Below are 19,243 nucleotides of genomic sequence, written 5' to 3'. Positions count from 1 at the left end.
GCATTAAATGCTTATTTTAGAGAAGAAAAAAGGTATCAAATCCATCATTTAAGCTTCCACCTTAAGAAACTAGAAAAAAAAGACATTAAGTGAAAAACAAGAAGAAAGACAGTAAGAAAAGAAATCAATGAGATTGAGGAGAAAAAAATAGAGGAAAAATAATAGAACCAAAATTAGTTGTTCAAAATAATTGATAAATTGAAATACCTCTAGGTAGACTTATTAAAAAAAGAGAGAAAACACAAATTATTCATGTCAGGAATCAAACAGGGGATTTCCCTACAGATCCCAGGGATGTTAAGAAGATAAGAAAGAAACACTAACAACTCTATAACCAATTGCTTGACATAATCAACCAAAACTGAATTCATAGTTTAAAGTATCCCAACACAGAAAATTCTAATTCTGCACAGTTTCATTAGTGACTTCTACCATTTAAGGAAGATATAATACCAATTCCACACCATCTATTTCCGAAAACAGAAGAAGAAAAATACTTCTTAACTAATTTTTATAAGTTCAGCACTACTCTGATATCAAAATCTGACAAACACATTGAAAAACATTGAAAACATTGAATCAGCTAAAAACATATGTTCACTCAAACACTTATTCACGGATATGATAGCAGGATTATTTTTGATAGTCAAAAAGTAAAAACAAATGCCCATCAACTGATGAATAAACATAATATACATTAATAGAATTAGATATTGGTTAGCAATAAAAAAGAATGGAGTGATGTTAACATGCTACAAGATGAATGATCTTGAAGACATCATATAATGCAAGAATACCACCACTTGGTCGATAGGACAAATTTCCTGAGGAGCACCGGTTTTAATTCACTATACTTCCCCTTTTTCTGACTCCTTTCTTCACACCACTTTCTTTTAGATCGGTTTCATCCTGGGGACTCCTGGGTCATTTAAGGTCAGACGTCGGCCCAGGTCATGATCTCATGGTTCATGAGTTCAAGCCCCACATTGGGCTCTCTGCTGTCAACACACAGCCCATTTCAGATCCTCTGTCCCCTTCTCTCTTCCGTCCCTCCCCGGCTGGTTCTGTCTCTCAAAATAAATGAAAAAACTTAAATAATTTTTTTTTTTTAACGTTTATTTATTTTTGAGACAGAGAGAGACAGAGCATGAACAGGGGAGGGGCAGAGAGAGAGGGAGACACAGAATCTGAAACAGGCTCCAGGCCCTGAGCTGTCAGCACAGAGCCCGACGCGGGGCTCGAACTCATGGACTGTGAGATCATGACCTGAGCCCAAGTCAGACCCTTAACCGACCGAGCCACCCAGGCGCCCCAAAAAACTTAAATAAATTTTAAAAAGATAGATTTCATCCTGTTAAAAAAAATATTTGCTCTTATTTGTAAAGTGAGGTAAATAACATCCTGATTAAAGCATGACACGATTTAGTTGAAGATGCTCAGGGATCAAACTTTTGAAAAAGGTCAGTCAGCTTGTTAACAGAGACCATCAGCGGCTTGCAGAACAAAAAAAAAAAAAATCAGATAATACACGTTTGCTAAAATAGATAAAAAAGAACAAGCAGTTAAAAATGGGTGAAAAATTCTAGGGTTTACTGGGACCTAGATAATCAAAGGCAGACAGGTGACCTTTGACTAAACCCATTCACTTGTGGGGTGAGCTATAAGGAGGGCCCAAGATAGAGTTTTGTTGCCAACAGTACCCACAGCCAAAGGGCAAACTCAGAAGGTCTCCTCTGATAGAAACTAGAAAGGTCTGAATAGTCTTTTCTTGAGTAATGCTTGGCACACATCATCCTCTAGTTTGGATGGGTTTGACTACCCAGAAGGATGGGGCTCTTTGTGCTGGTGGCAGTCTTGTGCTAACCCCAGATCCTTAGCTAGGAGTGTTGCTCCAAATCCACCCTGATACTTATTGGCAGACGGAACTCCATCCATCATCCCAGGTAGAGGATTATGTTGCCTGACCAACCCCATCATAAGCTCATATTTAGGATTTTAACCAGTAGTCTTGGGTCAAGCCCTAACCTGATTCCAAGTTTCATAGCTTCATCAGTTGAAATCATACTAATAGCGATCATGTTGTTGCAGATCTTTGCAGCCTGCCCAGTCCTAACAGCTCCACAGTACTCCATATTGGAGTCCGTGCACCGCAGCAACTCTTTGTAGCAGCAAATTCATCTTTGACTTCTCCCACCAAAAATAGGAGGTTTCCAGACAGAGCAGCCCCCACACTACCAGGAATAGGGACGTCCATGAAAACTGCTCCCATTTTCTCAACTTCTTTGGCCAATTCTCTTGAAACTGTGGCATCGATAGTACTGCAATCTATTGAAAGTGAGCCTTTCTTCACTTTTTTTTTAGAATTTCATTTGCTCCAGAATAATCTTCTATCGCATTGACACTCGTAGGCAACATTGTAATAATTCTGTCAATTCTTTCAGCTACATCTGCTGGGGAAGACACTAACTGCTCACCTGCATCTTAAAGCTCTTTGCATGCATCAGGGAACACATCATAAATAATGAGTAGGATAGTCATTTCATGGGATTTTTGCCATTTTTCCCCTTTATTGCCCAGTCCAATGAATCCAACTGAACACTTAGAAACCAATGACCTAGAACACACCTTTGCAAGGCTGGAGGCTACCAGTCATTGTCAGTGCCTCCAATACCCGAGTCCAGAGGGGGCTCAACAGAGCCATAAGGAGGCTGGCCCACTGCCCCAGCCCCGCCTCCCAGTGGTAACCCCCGAGGTTTCCCGCTCGCCCACAGACTGCTTTTACAAACTATTAAGTGCAATTTAACAGCAAAGCCTAATCACATCATTGCTGTGTGGATTATATTTGATAATGTCATTTGCAAGCTACAAAGTGCTTTATCAATATATGATATATATTTATATTATGTTACATATAAACTATAATGTTATAAAACCAGATGTTTTATTATTATTTGCAAATTTATTAAAGTCTAACTTGTTTAATATTAATCACCTTGAAATAATAAATTATGACTAGTGAATTGGTAAAATTTCAATTTATATTCCTCTTATTCCCTACTGTATGCATCCTGCCTCTACTTTGAACTTTTTGCTAGTGTTTGGAGTGTTTCTTGGTAGCAACTTTGGGGATAGAGTATTATTTGATCATTTTAAACTATATTTTTAGAAGGAAATAAATTCTCTCTGGGTTTAAGATAATATAAAAATCAAAATCAATAGAGAATATATTAGTCTGGGATTGGTTTTGAAAGTTCTCAGATGGATCAGGGGGTCAGAGCAGTGAATTGAGTCTCCTTTCCTTAATGGGTTTTCCCTTATATTATTTAAAGTACTCAAAGAGAATTAATCCTTGTTGTGGAGAACATTAAAGGAATGGATCAATTTTTCCCTCAAAGGAGTTTTCAAATAACCCATATGACCTTTGCCTTTTTGATTGTTAAAATCCTAAGATATCTTATTGTGTCTCTTGAGGTTTCTTTTTTTCTTCTTCTTTTTCAATATTTGTGTTAGGCGTTGGTTTTTGCCTGGGGCAAGAACCTAGTAGAGGAGAAATAGTAGTGTTTTAAAAGCACAAGAATCTAATATGCATTTCTAAATCTAACCTTTAAAGAGATTTTTTTTTCTTAAACAAAGATGAATCTAGGCAGAAATTTTGGAGGACTTGAAATTGCAAAAATTAAACTTCTATAAATATTTAAATAACTGTTTGTCTATATTCAAGTGTTTATTTGACCATAATAGTAATCACTTTCCCGATTTCTCAATATTACTTTATTGAATCAAGGAAATATATGGACATTCTTACAAATATGGACATACTCCTGCTCAAATCACTTTTCTGGCACTCATAAAAAAGATACATTATTTCATTAAATCACCTGTGGAGGCACTTCTTCCATATTAAGAAAAAAAAATCCTCTAGTTCATAGAAATTTGGCTAAACCCATATATCCTGCTTTTAGAAAGATCACTAAGCAATTTAACGTCTGATTTTATTCCTAATCATAATTGAAGAGGTAATCTCAGTTACTAAGTTCTCTGATTATTATTTAATTTCCAATATTAATTTATTTTTCTTACCCTACATCCATGATGCCAGAGTGGAGGGTTTTGAGATTAAGTACAATCTGAAAAATGACAAATCACATGGGGTTAACAGAGATTTTGAAAACATTTCTGAGTGATTCCTTTTTTAATTAAAGATAACTTTAAAAAAGAAATAAAGTTATTAAGATGACATGGCTCTTCTCAAAAATTATTTTGAAATATTATATTTTCACACTTCCTATATTTAAAAAAAACATTCCAAATCTATCTGTTCATATGGAAATAGCAAAATTATATTATCTTTATTTAAGATCCAATTCATTAACCCCTTTGTGCTAGGAATTATTACTATATCTTTGCCACCTGTAGGACTGCCTGAGTCAAAGTCAGATTTTTTTTTTAATCAGTAAACTTCCCTCTTTCTTGGAAAAACACACAAAATATTCCATTACTATCCTTTTGAAGTCTTTATGATCTGTAGTGACTTCCACTTTCATTTCTGATATCGGTCATTTGTGTTTTGTATTTTCTCAAACAGTATGGCCAGAAAGCATTTCAATTATATGGATTATGTCAGTTTGGGTCCTCCTAAAACCAAACACCAAGATGGGATTTGTTGCACAAAGGATTTGCTATGGAATTGTCTGTGAAGGATAAAAGATGAAGAGGGGACAGAAATCGGCTGGGAAAATCTCCAGACCACAGTGCAACTTTGACAGCTGTGAAAAGAGAAAAAAGAGAAAGAATGGGATAGGAAGACCCTCTGACACAGCATGGTTCTGAGAAAGCTTCAGTCATAGCAAAGGGTTTCCCCATCAGAGTAATCCTGTGTTAGGAATGGGCCAGGACTGCTACCCTGGCTGTGCCTTGTCTTTGAGCGGTCCCTGAGTGAACACCAATGGAGCCAAGACCATCGGTCAAGGATACTCTTCACATCAAGGTTCTCTTGAAAGAGATCTGAGTAGAACACTCCATGGGTATCAGAGTCTATAGTTTTCATGAAAAAGATACAAGTAATTCATGCAGGTTCTGTGAGAAGCTCTTCCATAGACCCTGTGAGTCTCTCTCCCTGAGGAGAAGCTGAGCAAAGTGAAGTTTGTAGAATAAATTACAGCCCCTATACTACTCACTCTTGAGGTGACAGCAAATAGCTCATTCTCTAGTTCCTAATGCATTCTGGTACCTCTTCATCTTTATCTATCATGCTGGCAGGTCTTTGTAGCTTCCTAGAAAGCATGACTCAGATCCCTGTTCCCTTTGGTTATCATACTGCTTTCTTGGGCCTGGTTATCGTGCATGCCCATTTATTTACCATTATAAACAGGCAAAGGTAGACCAAGGGGCATCCAAATAGATAACTTGTGTTTTATATTTCTCTTAGTTGTCGTTTACAAAAAAACAGTACAATCTTCGTCTTTTGATCAGGGCCAATTACTCTCCCTAAGATGGTGATTATTTTTCACCTGCTGTTTCCGGAAAACTAGAAGTCCAAATGTTCCTGCAGTGGTGATACCTTTGAGTTCAAAGAAATCCTTATGGCATTCCCTTAAAGAATGTGACCTCTTTGTGGAATAAAATAGCCAACCCCTGAGTTTTGGGTCAAGAAGCAAAAAGTCCTCCATGGTTCAGTGGGAGGGATGCATCTGGGGCCACTCTTGTTTCCACTGATTAGTACTTAATCCCATGTATTCTTCCTTTGGGGAAACAGCTCCATATAGAGGTCTCTGATTTTTATATATACTACATACTGGAGAATGATACACATTCTCTCAGAGCATTTCTTCTAAATTGTTCCTTTAGCTGTGCCCTTACTAGGCTATTCCAGTGTTCAAAAAGGTTGATTATTCTGCAGAGCGCATGGTCATGGGACCAATTCCACACCTCCTTATCTATGAATTTGGTCCTCACTGGGTGCTATATTATGTGGGATTTCATACCTGTAGATCAGGTCTTTTGTCAGCATCAGTATGTTGGTACTTGCTGAGGTTCTGCACATAGCCTAGAAAATCTATACCCAGAGTATGTATCTTTCCTTGTGAGGAAAATTCACTGACCGTATAGGATGAAAGGGTCCCAATTTAGCAGTTTGCTACCAATGGGCTTGTTGGTGTCTTAGGACTCAGTGAAGGTCTCTGTTACTGGCAAGTTGGACATTCTGAGGCACCAGTATCTGGAAAGGTAAGTAGGTAGGTAAGCTACATAGGCAAACCTTCGTAAGTGAAAGTCTATGTAGTTCACTACATATGTAGATTCCATCTTTGCACTGTGGCAAGACCATTTATATGTCCATTGTCTTGTTCTGTGGTGGCTAATAACCAAGGAAGAGCAGGGTCAGCTGTACAAGTCATTTTGGATGTTTAGTGCCTCTTTCATGGTGGATGCTTTCTGGTTCGTATAAATATCTGTCTACATGCCTTTAGCCCACATCTCCTTGTCTTCATTCTTACCACCCTGTTCCTTCTAGACCCCAAACCAACCAGTCTGGCCATATAGGGCAAACTGTAAATAATATTATTTTTAGTTCTAATGCTAATTCTCTCTGGTTCTATTTTTTCTTATGAATAGAAAAGAACAAACACATTAGAGAAATGAGCAACTGCATATAATGTACCGGGGACATATTAATCTGCTTTAGCAGTCTACAGTATTCTCTAAAATTCATTGTTGTGTGTGTGTGTGTGTGGTGTGTGTGTGTGTGTGTGTGTGTGTGTGTGTGTGTGTGTGAAGGGGAATTTTAAATGTAAACATGTAGCGATCTTCAACCCTGCATCCTTTGGCTCCATTCAGGAGATGGCAGAAATCAGTTCTACCATTCTCCTCATCCTGGGAGATATATGTTTATGAATACATAATTAATGTTTTATTAAATGTTTACATTATTTACCATCTTGAACAGAAGGGCAATATCAGAGGCTTCCATTTGTCTTTTCCCTCCATGTTAGCTTTAAAAAAAATTAATGTATATTTATTCTTGAGAGAAAGAGTGTGAGCAGGGAAGGGGTAGAGAGAGAGGGGGGCAGAGTATCTAAAGCATGCTCCTCACTGACAGTAAAAACCCTGATGTGGGGCTTGAACTCATGAGCCATGAGATCATGACCTGAGCCTGAGTCTAATGCTCAACAGACTGAGTCACCCAGCCTCTCCTCCTCTCCACATTAGCTTTTATCCAACAGGCAAAGGACCCAACGTGGTTGTTATGCAATCCCAATTATAGATTCAGAGACTAGGGAAATGACCCCTGGGTGGGTTTGCAAACACAGTGAAGCTGCGGTAAGCTGAACTCTAGCCAAGACTCCATTTATTACATGGCCTCAACAAGCCCTCCCCCTAAAAGTAGAGCCATGAGGATACTTCAGGTCTCCTAGTTTTAATGTCAACTAGTATTTGTGCCCTTTAGTGACCAAAATGTTTGGATATTTCTTTTTCCTGGTGTGTATTCACCTAGGTAAATGACCACTAGTACTTTGGGAGAAGAACTGGGGAAACAAGACAGGATATAATACTGGGGAAACATCGCAGTGTATACCACAGTGAATAATTCTTCTAGGGACCCTGCAACCATTTCAGTCAATGGGTTCCAAATCAGAAAACTGGGCTGGGTCCTGGAATTGAGCAAGAGATGGTGACTTCTTATCAAGGCAACCAATTTTAATCTCCTGCTCTTCCATTCTTCCCTTACAATTGGAAATTCCAATATGTCCATTTTCCTCAGCTTCCCTACCTTTCCTTTATTGCCTGTCAAAGCCATTGCCAGTCACATCACTCAGCATGAAGCATTGCATTCTAAGAGCTACCCTAACAAGGAGTATATCCTATACCTCAGTGTCCTTGACAGGAAGTTAATTTATATAACCTGAGAAAGGACTCCCAAGTAACAAAATTTCTTAGTTATCATCCAACCTTTTATGTAGCCCCTTGAATCAATCATACTCTTATTCAACCCCCAGGAATACATCTTAAACCCCTACCGGTACATGTTAGTTAATTTCTGTAGCACCTCTAAGGTGTAAAATTTCTTTTCTCTCTTAACAGACTTTAGCATATTCCAGTGGTTATAACAGGATCTAACCATTGCAATTGGCAAATAAGCCAGAGGAGGATATGGAAGTTTGTGAAGGAACAGCTGTTGCTATCTAGAAGAGAAGGAGCGATAGTTCTAACTAGGGAGGGAAGGGCCACCCATGAAAGTCACAGGGCTCAAGAGAGTCTTACAGAACCAAAATCTTTGGAGACATTTGCCTAGGTGTCCCCACCCTATATGTCATGCTGTCTGCTTTTCCTACTCAGGGCCCTGACCTTAGCATAATAGACTAGTCTGAGGATTTTAATGTCTGGGTCTCTACAGTTCTATCAGAGTTTTGGTGGTCTATTGAATTGTGTCTGCTTTCCCACTGCAGGAGATAAAGTTCACCTTACGAACTGCCTCTTAATTATCTGTTCAGTGCACTCCATTTCTCATTACAGAAGGTGCCAATTACAACTTTACCGTTTATGTAAGCAGTGTTTTTCCCGTAACTTTTAAATGTCCAAATCACTGCATCAGCAAGGGCATTCAGCACATTTCTCCAAGCCAAACCCTGTGAAATCTTCAGCAATCTGGCCATCAGTGCCAGAAACTGCAATAGTACAATAAAATTTTGTATGGGTACTCTTTGCCTGCCAGACAGAGAGAGAGAGCCAAATCCCAAACTTCTATCTTACCTCTTGCTTTCTTGCAGGACTGAAGGTATTGCCTCTCTTGAATGGAGTTAGCTATGCAAAAGATTTATTGAGGGGAGTGGTCATGAAAGATAAAGGAAAAGAGAGTAGGAGAAGTTATTTAATTTTTAGAATTTATTAAAACCAGATATATGGTCCCTGCATGATCTATATTGGTAATATAACATTTGCTCCTCAAAGGGTAATGATTATGCTCTTGTTAGACACAACATTCTATAAATATCAACTAAGTCAAGTTCCTTGGTGGTGGTGTTTGAATTTTCTGTCTTACTTGCTTTATTCTTGTTTTTCTACAAACTGCTCAGGAAGAATGTTAAAATCCTACTTATTATTAAAAACTTGTTCATTCCTCTCTTTAATTTTGTCCATTTTTGCTTCATGTATTCTGAAGTTCTATTATAGGAGCATACAGATTTATGGTTGGTGTCTAATTAAATGACTTCCTGTCATCATAGCTATCCTTCCTTCTTCATGCTGGTACCAAACTTGCTTTGAGTCTCTTTTACGTATACTAATATTACCATCCCCACAGTATGATCATTAGTTTTGCATGTCCTATCTTGCTCTATCCATATAATTTTAGCCTTTCTGTGTCTAAATTTATCTTTAACGTTTATCTCTTGTAGGCCACACAGAGTTGTTGCTGTTTTGTTTGTGTCTTTCTTTAGTATTGGTCTATTCTAACAATATCTTTCTTTTACAATGTTTAATGTAACTACTCTTATAGTTGAATTTGAATCTTTTTACTCTTTGCTTACCATGTCTCTTCCTCTGATTTTGTTTTTTTTATTTCTTCTTTCCTGATTTTTCTTTATTTGAACGTTTGGGAGCAATTCAGGTTCAGTTTTCTGTGGGTTTTTAGCTCTTCTTATTTGTACTTTTTTTGCAATCAATGTCCAGTTAGTATTGTACTATTTAATGTAAAATAGAGAAATACTGTCACCATAAATGCTTGTATCACAACCTCAACCTTTAAACTATAGGTATACGTATCACGACTTCATGCAACATGCACTGTAGAAGACAATATATTATTTTGTTTTGATAAGTTACATGAATTATAAAGCAATTAAAGACAAAAAAGTCGTTTGCCTTTACCTTAATACTTACCAATTTTGATTCATTTCATCTTTTCCCAAAGATTCAGGTTTTCATTTGGCATCAATTCCCTTCTTTCTGAAGAATTTATTTTCTCTTCTCTTGATGTACAGTTTGGCTGGCAAAAATTCTGTTTTCTTTCATTTGAAAATGCCTTTATTTAGCCATTATTCTGAAAGGGTATTTTCACTAGTTTCAAAATTTTAGATTTACAGGATTTTTTTTTTCTTTTAGCAAGTTAAGAGAGTTCTTCAACTCTTGGTTTTGATTTTGGTTTTGGTCTCTATTGTTTCTGCTGAGAAGTCAGCTGTTAATTAGATCGTTGCTACCAGTATTTAATGTGTTTTTCTCCTATTACTTTCAAGGCTTACTTTGTATCCCTGGCTTCTAACATCTGATTATATTGTGCTGCAGCATAGCATTTTTTCCTAATGTTTTTCAGTTTGATGTTCATTGTATTTCATCCACCAAGTTTTGGATATTTTGGCACCTTCTTGTTTCAAATATTTTTCTTTAGCATTCTCTTTCTCCTCCCCTTCTAGATTACATGTTACAATTACAGTTACATATATATCAACTTTTTCATGTTATTCCACAGGTTCCTGAATGTCTAGTCATTTCATTTTTCATTGGATGATTTCTACTGGCTTGTCTTCCATTTCATTTACTAATTTCTCTATCAATTCCTTGTAGTTATTAAATCTAATACATTTTGTTTTTAATTTTGGAATTTGTGATTTTAAGTTCTAGAATTTGCATTTAGTTCACTTTATTATCTCTTTTTCTCTAATGATACCTCTGATCTTTACCATCATTGCAAATATATTTTGTTTGGCTCCAGTGAGGCAAAGTATAATAGCCCCTTTAAAATCCTTGATGGCCAGCACCAACATCTGGGCCATGTTAAGTTTGATCTCAGTTGATTTCTTTTCTTTTCAAAATAAATTTCATCTTAACAATTCTTGTAACGTGTGAGAAGTTTGGAATTTTATCCTGAATATTATGAAGTGTGGAGATTTTTATTTTGTTATTTTTTTCAATGTGTGTATTTCTTTTGTTTCAGTAACAATTATCTTGGTGGACCTTCTCCTATAAACTCTGTTTATTGAGCTATAATGCCTCACATGGTTTCATTCTTTTGTGTTTATACTTGGCCCAGGAGTCAGTCAGAAATTTTACTAGACAAAATGTAACTATCCTTTCCCTGGATCTTTTTTTTTTTTTTTTTTTTTCCCTACAGGATGCTAACAGGTTCTTCCAGAAACCATAGTTTTTTTACCTTCAGTTTTCAGGTTCCCTCAACCAGAAAGACTGTTCTTTCCAGCTTTGCCTCTGACTGCTTTCTCACAGCTCCAACTGCACTTGGTCCCAGATCAACAGACACACACACACACAAACACACACACACACATAAGGAACTTCCTTCGTATAGCATCCCTTTCCTCTTCTGAATGAATGAATACTCCCCACCAAAGAACATGTGGATACATTCACCTTTAGCACTTTCATTTAGTTGGTTTTCATACAATATTCAGTTTAGAATTCAAATTCATCATTGGCAGAAGCAGAAATAGGAAAAACAAATGCAATTGAGCATTTAGTAATCAATATTAAAATTAAATATAGTACATAAATTAGTAATACAGAAGCCAAAATGTATAATACAATATATGAATCAAAAGTAAAATTTCAGTAATAAATATCTAAAAAAAAAGCTATAAACCCAAATTTTAAAAATCATAGATGTAGGAAGTTTGACATCGGTTCATCTCCATACTTCTATATGGAAAAAAAATCACTTTTCTTATTAATTTAGTATAAACTATCACTTTTTTTAAGAGGGTGTCTTATTTAAAATTACTTAAAGCATACACAAGGGGCGCCTGGGTGGCGCAGTCGGTTAAGCGTCCGACTTCAGCCAGGTCACGATCTCGCGGTCTGTGAGTTCGAGCCCCGCGTCAGGCTTTGGGCTGATGGCTCGGAGTCTGGAGCCTGTTTCTGATTCTGTGTCTCCCTCTCTCTCTGCCCCTCCCCCGTTCATGCTCTGTCTCTCTCTGTCCCAAAAATAAATAAAAAACGTTGAAAAAAAAAATTAAAAAAAAAAAAAAAGCATACACAAATATTCTCATCAAGAGGAAATGGAAGCATAGCTTCCTGTAACAGACAACATCAATGTGAAACTAAGAATGATTTTAAAAGAAAGATTAGGTTTTCTTGATACCACAAAACATATTTTAGTGGCTTAAATTCCTATTATCAAAGCGGCTAGACCCTGACTTATTTTATTACTTTCAGGGAGGGGACATTTCCTGTCTATAGCACAATTACTGTAGTCTAATATATCATTCCTGTGAACCAGCAGGATTACTATCGTAACATTTACAAATCTTACATTTTTGACCTTTTAAGCTAACCTAGATTTTTGTCTAGGGACCTATAGAATAAATGTTAAGTATAGGTTTATGCAAATATGCACATTAGTTGGCAAGTTAAATGTTAAAATGATGTTTTGAGGGTAGAAAAAGACAAAATCAAAGAAAATGTGATAAAAAATTGATCAAGCTTATAAAGTTGGACATATTTACCTTCGTTTTGGTATTTTTTCAGGGTTAACCTAAGAATTATTATCATGTGAATAAATATAGATAACTAATTAATACCTGCAAATGTTAATACTTCAGAATACTTGATTTTATTGTGTGTGCTCAGTTTCTTTTTAAAAATGTATATACTTATTTTGAGAGAGAGAGAGAGAGAGAGAGAGAGAGAGCGAGCATGGGGGATGGGCAAAGAGAGAGAGAGAAAGATAGAGAGAGAGAGAATGAGAATCCTAAGGTGGGGCTTGATCTTGAAAACCATGAGATCATGACCTGAGCCAAAATCAAGAGTTGGACACTTGACCGACTGAGCCACCCAGGTACCCTGTGCTCAGTCTTTAAGTAAAGAAAGTATATTCTTCAATAGCAATATTAACTTTCGTTTTATGTCTAAAGAAATAAAACAATAAGATAATATTTTGGAATATTACTTCCTTGTAGTAACCAGTACATCAAGCAAATATCAAAACTAACACTTTTTTTTTTTTTTTTTTTGCCCACAGCAACATTCTACTTTGCAACTTGGTACAGGAGACAAACTTCAAAAAACTATATATACTTTAATCGTCAGTTTCACAGAAAAAAAGATTAATATTGAAATGATTGAGGAAATAAATATCGATGAGAAGAATAAAATCTTAGCTATTTTTTTTGCATTCCTAATTAAATTTTGGAATTTATTACTATAATTTGGAATTAGTACTATAAACAGTTAAGTCAGGATACCAATAAAAATATCTCAAACTTTTGAAATCCTAGTGCTTGAAGAAAGGTCTTATTTATTTCCTTTTAGTGCTTGTCTGAGTTTTCTTCTCATCTATGGAAAATCCATAGATGTTTGGATAGTTTATTACAAGGAAAATCCAAACAAGAGAAGGAGAAAACTGATACTGATACGGATTATATTGGAGGCATATTTAGATCAAAGCAAGTAAATTCCTCATATGTTCCTGACACCACCTCCTTCTGAAAACCTTACATTCTAGTTTGTTTGCTTTTTAAAGGTGTTGTGGCTCTTGCTGAATATAAATAGTAGCCAGTTTGATTTTTCATTGTATTATAATGGGAACTAAAACCCACAATATCACCAATAGTAATATGGGAAATATTATATCTTAATATATGAACATCAGTGTTTTTCTTGTCAGAGAGGTACTAGAGTACCCTACATGTATCACCTGGAATAAAGCAAAGTATCAAGTCAAAGAGTGATTTATTCTATGAATTAGGTGGCAGAGAGTTCTGAGTTAAAAATAACCTTAAACTCTTGAGAGATAATCTGGTGAAGAAAGACTTCTACATAAAAAAGCAGTGTTCATTTGGGGTGCCTGGGTGGCTCAGTCAGTTAAGTGTCTGACTTTGGTTCAGGTCATGATCTCACAGTTGGTGGGTTCGAACCCCACGTTGGGCTCTGTGCTGAACTCTTGCTCAGAGCCTGGAGCGTGCTTCAGATTCTGTGTCTCCTTCTCTCTCTGCCCCTCGCCTGCTCGTGCTCTGTCTCATCTTGTCTCTCAAAAATAAATAAATGTAATTTAAAAAAAGTGGTGCTCATTTGGCATTTGATAAAGTATTATGTGCTAAGTTTATAAGTATTTCATGTATGAATAATAGATATTTCTCTTCTAATATGCAGTATATGTAATCTGCTCATCTTTTATTTCCTTTATAACTAAATTAAGCAACAGAATATTTTACACTGAAATAAATAGAATTATTCTGGTTTTTGTTGTTGTTGAATAGCTTAAAGATACTAAAATTGAATTATTTTTAGAAATAAACTTAATTTCCAGTACTCAAAACTTAGGAAAATGTTGTTTTCTGTAAAAAACAAACAAACATAAACAAACAACCCCTCCAAAAAATGCAAAAAAAAAATCCAAAAACCAAACAACATATTTTTTATCCCACTTTTTTTTTTTAAATTTTGTCAATGGTAGTCTATAGTTAATTTCTCCAACTCTTAACTTTGAGAAAAACTAGTCGCTGTTTGAATTAAAGATGCTGATGAATAATCTCAATTGCAGTGCCAGTTAATAAGTCACTTCTTGCTGAAGTAGACCATGTAAGGCTTAAAATCTTGTCTTTAGCATGATACATTATCATCAGGTCATATTCACCTTTTAAAAGATTGATGACACTACTCTGAAAGACACTAGTGGAGTTAGGTTTAGTTTTATAGCCAAACATTCTGATGTGACTTTCACCCAATCAAACACAGACACAGAGAGAAATGACTTAGAAATGATATAATGGAAAGACATTTCAAATTTGTGACCTAAAACAGTCACTGTGATGCTACTTATGTCATATTTCATGTAGAGGAGTTATATGTAAAATCGGTTGGCTCTACAAAAATCATAAATGTATCAAGGATATAATATTCTGATCTATGTTATTCAATTAAGCTTAGCAAGGACTACCTTTCCATTTTCATGACAAAATAAATCAAATAAATGGTATGTGGGAGTGCCTGCTTGGTCAATCTCTGGTACGAGTTTATTTGAATCTTTGTTAGCTTTAGAGAGCTCTTTTAGTTGAAAAATTACCTTTCATAATCATGCACTAATCAGTTTCCCTCTTATTTTTGTAATTTTAAATTTTGAAAGGGATTATCTAGAAAAAAATAAATATCACTTTGAACAATCATGATGGAAATTCTATTAGGCAGAGGTATTAATAAGTGAAAAGGCTGAGATAGCATCTTCTTATTAAAATAGCTCACCCTGTCTGCAACTTTAATATATTCTTTTTCTCCTTGCCATGATTGAAGTTGGCAGTATTAAGACCAATTGTGCAGAGGGCCAGCTGAATTAGCGACGGGAGGCAATTGGATTTGACCAGAGCGACTGAGAATTTTCATAAATTTTTGTCAGCTTATAATAACGAATAAACCTGTGTGAGCATTAAAAGAAAAATGTTGACACAAGAAAAATATTTACATTTTAATATGCTGGAAATTCCCAATGAAAGTATTCAAGCCTCGTTTCATCTCTTGTATTTATTTTTGTATGGGAGACTGAAAAAGCTTCGCAAACTAAAAATGCCTGTTGATGTCTCATGAGAACAGGAACTAGTGATTTCTCACTCTGCTATGGCGCTGGTGGTCTGTTGGCAGACTTTATCCTTTTGCTTTCTGTCAGGTGAAGCAGTTTTTGGCTGAAATAGAATATATTTTATGAATGTGCAAATTAATGGAGAAATGCAAATACTGTAAATATATCAATTGTTTTCTTCCACATACCTTCATAAACTCACAATTTTTTATACTTGAAGGGAACAATAGGATACATTTTACTATGAAATGTTTGAATGAGCAGGCTGAAAACAAATCCTTGATGCCTCTTTTTTCCCTGTAACCCTATGCCTAATCCATCAGTTAGTTCTGTTTTTCTACTTTTCAAATCTATGTCAACATAATTTTTAGCACCACCTTCACTATTAGCAAGCACCAAGTTAAAGCCACCACTGTCTCTTGCCAAGGCACCTCAATACCAATCAACTGGTTGGTCTTCCGGCTTCCTGTTAACCCGATTTCAGTTTTTAAATGGAAACAGAATTATGTTATCATCCGATGCTCTCCATCCTTCTCCATCTCCGTGTAGAATAGGATTCAGATTCCTTATTCTGTTCTATAAATTCCATAACCTGAATCCTGGCTCACCTTAGACCTTCTTTCTTACCAATATCCCTCTCCATTTCCTCACGCTTTGGGCACACTGACCCCCTCTCAGTTTCTTGAACACGTCAAGTACACACCTATATCTAGACCTCCACAATCACTGTCCCCTTTGTCCACTGCCTTCTTCATACTGGTTTCAGCTCAACTATCATCTGTTCTTAAAACCTTTCCTGAAGATACTATACTACCTAAAATGCAAAGCCCAGTCACTTTGGATATGTTTAACTTATATTTTTAAATCTGTAACTGATATTTCCTTTTACATGTATCTATTTATCTGCTAATTTTCTGTCTCCTCCTTGACGAGGTGGGTATTTCGATTCTCTTCTCTGTTTCTCCAGTTTCCCCAGCACCCAGACAGTATCTGAAACATAGTGAGTTCTCATAAAATGTCAGTGAACTGAATGAATATGAATGACCAAGATGAGAAACGATTCAAAGACTTCTGAAAATTGAAATGTATTGAATAATGTTTTGAATAATTTAAGAATGACATTTCTAAAAGTATAAGTCAGCATTAATCAAGAATATTACAGAGACTTCAATTTTGGTGATTCCTTGTTATTCGTGCAAAATTTGAACACTCAATATTTTATTGCCAATGTGGTTAACTCTGAATTGAAAGGCATTTTTACAAAATTGTGAACTGTAAACGTTTTTTAAGCATAGTAAACCCAATATTATTCTCTTATACTTAATAACAAAACATTAGTATTTATAATAATTTAATATTTATAATATATAAGTTTCACGATATATGTTGTCTCCTGAAGCTATTCAAAATGAAAGTAAGTGTACTCATCATTGTCTTATAATGGTTAGAATTCTGTGTTCTTCATTTAAAAGTGTATGACAAAATAATGTAAATTAAAACAAATACCTAAAATTGTGGTAAAAAATACAAATCAGTAACTAGAAGTGCAAAGTTAATGTTGTCATACATATAACTGTTGGATAACACATTTTGTATGATAAACTAATCTTCTGCTCATGTAAGCATATTTCCTAAAAAAAAAAATGAAAGTAAAATTCTTACCAGCTCCCGATTAAATAACTTTTTTTCCTCTGAGTTTTTATGCATATTTTCAGACAAAAACACCCCTGAAATTCTTTATTTCTTTATTTACAAAATCAACATATCCTAAAAAACTAACAGAAAGACATTTGGTTTATTGCTATAAATATGTTTCATTATACATAGAATATTTCCCACATTGAGAAAGAATTACCTTGAGGGACTCCTGGGTGGTTGAGTTGGTTAAGGGTTCAACTCTTGATTTCAGCTCTCATGATCTGTGCATGAGACAGAGCCCCACCTCAGACTCTGCACTGAGGTTGTGAAGCCTGCTTGGGATTCCCCTTCTCTCTCTCTCTCTCTCTCTCTCTCTGCCCCTCCCCCACTCCATCTTTCTCTCAAAATAAATAAATAAACATTTAAAAATAATTACATTGATAAAGTGTTCTATTGTGTTACATAATACATTTAAAAGAATCCTTCAATATTCATTTTATGCATATGGTTACAATTTCCAAATAATTCTGTGGTCCTCTGAAGGCTCCTATTCCTTCAGTACTCTGACCACAGTTTTTTGGTTTTTTTTTTTTTTTAGTCAAGGATAAGAATGATTTATCATCTCTAATCAGCAGTCATAGCTAAACAAATATTAAAACTACATTTTTACATTTTATAACTATTTGGTTCAAAAATTACCCCAAAGACAAATCTCATCTGAGAAGCAGATTTTACAAGATCTGTAGTCTTGGCACACTGCGAGGAATCATGCCTTCATTACACACTAAAAGTTAAGAAACAAGTAACTGATTACTATCAACATCAATGGACTACACGCTGGGGAGTTACAAAGTAAAAGGTTACCTTCTCTCAAGACAATTCAATATTTGCTTTGTATATTTATTACTTTCTCTTCAGAATGTGCATGTAAATTTAAGAATTTTACCCATATTTTATTTTAAATTTGGGATTAAATTTTGTTTTTATGTACACGTATAGTGTTTCAGACTTAGCGATTGCATACAGTGATACCTAAATTCTGAAATGGGTAGTGGCAGAAATCCATAACAATCATTTTAAATCAGACTCTGAGATATAGTGAGTCAAGTAACTATGCTAATGAGAGTGATATCAGCCCGTTGGTTTTCCACAATCATGGCTGAAGAACCCAGTTTTTTATAAGCCCCAGAATGGAGAAGTTTATTTAGGTTTACTGAGCTATTGATCAGCTATGGAATCAGGGGTTTTTGATAACTTTGACATATTGCCAGTTACTAGCTACTAACAATTTAGATGATATTGATACAATGTTAATATTTTGATTTATATATTTTTGGATTTCCCAGGTTAGATAAAATAAGAGCCCTAAGTGGACATTGTCTTTTGACAAAACTTGAAATTAGTCTCATCATCACACTTTAATATGTTTACATGAATAATAAAAATTAACAAGACATATTACCCTGCAATTATATTTAGTAAATATGGGACCAGTCAAGATGATAAATAAAATATGCATTATTTTCCAGAGATTTTTATTTTTATTTCAAAATTGATAGGAAAAACAAATACCCCTTTTTTCTAGTATAAGAAAAAAAAGTTTTCCTTTTTCTGCTCACTCAGTTTTTCATTGAACATCATTTAAAATGATATTTAAAAATATATCTCCATATAAGGAAAACTTGGGAAACAATGAAACACAATTTTTTTTCAGTTTGTATTCTGTTTAAATCAGGGTCAATTGCCTAACTGCATTTAGATTCAAAATATAAAAAAACCACAATATTACTTTGTCCACAAAAGGAATATATAGTTTCAGTTTGGGGATAAATATCTAAAAGCATCTATGGAGAGGGTTCAGTACCAGAATTTCTGGAATATTTACCCAAAGTAAATGGAAAGGGTATTAAAATGTGATACGTATTTAAAATTTGATATACCATATATATATACATATATTTATATTTATATATGTATATTGATATTATATTATATCCTTATTTAATTTAGAAGAGAAAATTTGTTCATTTAGAATAAAATATTCATTGTGCCTGTATGACAGAAGATCTACACCAAGCCCTGTATCAATGA

The 19,243-nt window shown here is 35.1% G+C and overlaps 1 pseudogene; it reads right to left on the bottom strand.

Moving 5' to 3' along the window:
- Positions 1-1,658: 1,658 nt before the first annotated feature.
- LOC109246721 (3-hydroxyisobutyrate dehydrogenase, mitochondrial-like) lies at positions 1,659-16,269 on the bottom strand (annotated as a pseudogene).
- Between the last annotated feature and the right edge of the window lie 2,974 nt (positions 16,270-19,243).

The sequence above is a fragment of the Panthera pardus genome, unplaced genomic scaffold, assembly GCF_024362965.1.
Source record: "Panthera pardus isolate Hobbes unplaced genomic scaffold, ASM2436296v1 HiC_scaffold_13, whole genome shotgun sequence".
Classification (NCBI taxonomy): Eukaryota; Metazoa; Chordata; class Mammalia; order Carnivora; family Felidae; genus Panthera; species Panthera pardus.
Note: the sequence above shows the minus strand (reverse complement) of the source record. Positions and strands in the feature narration are given on the sequence as shown.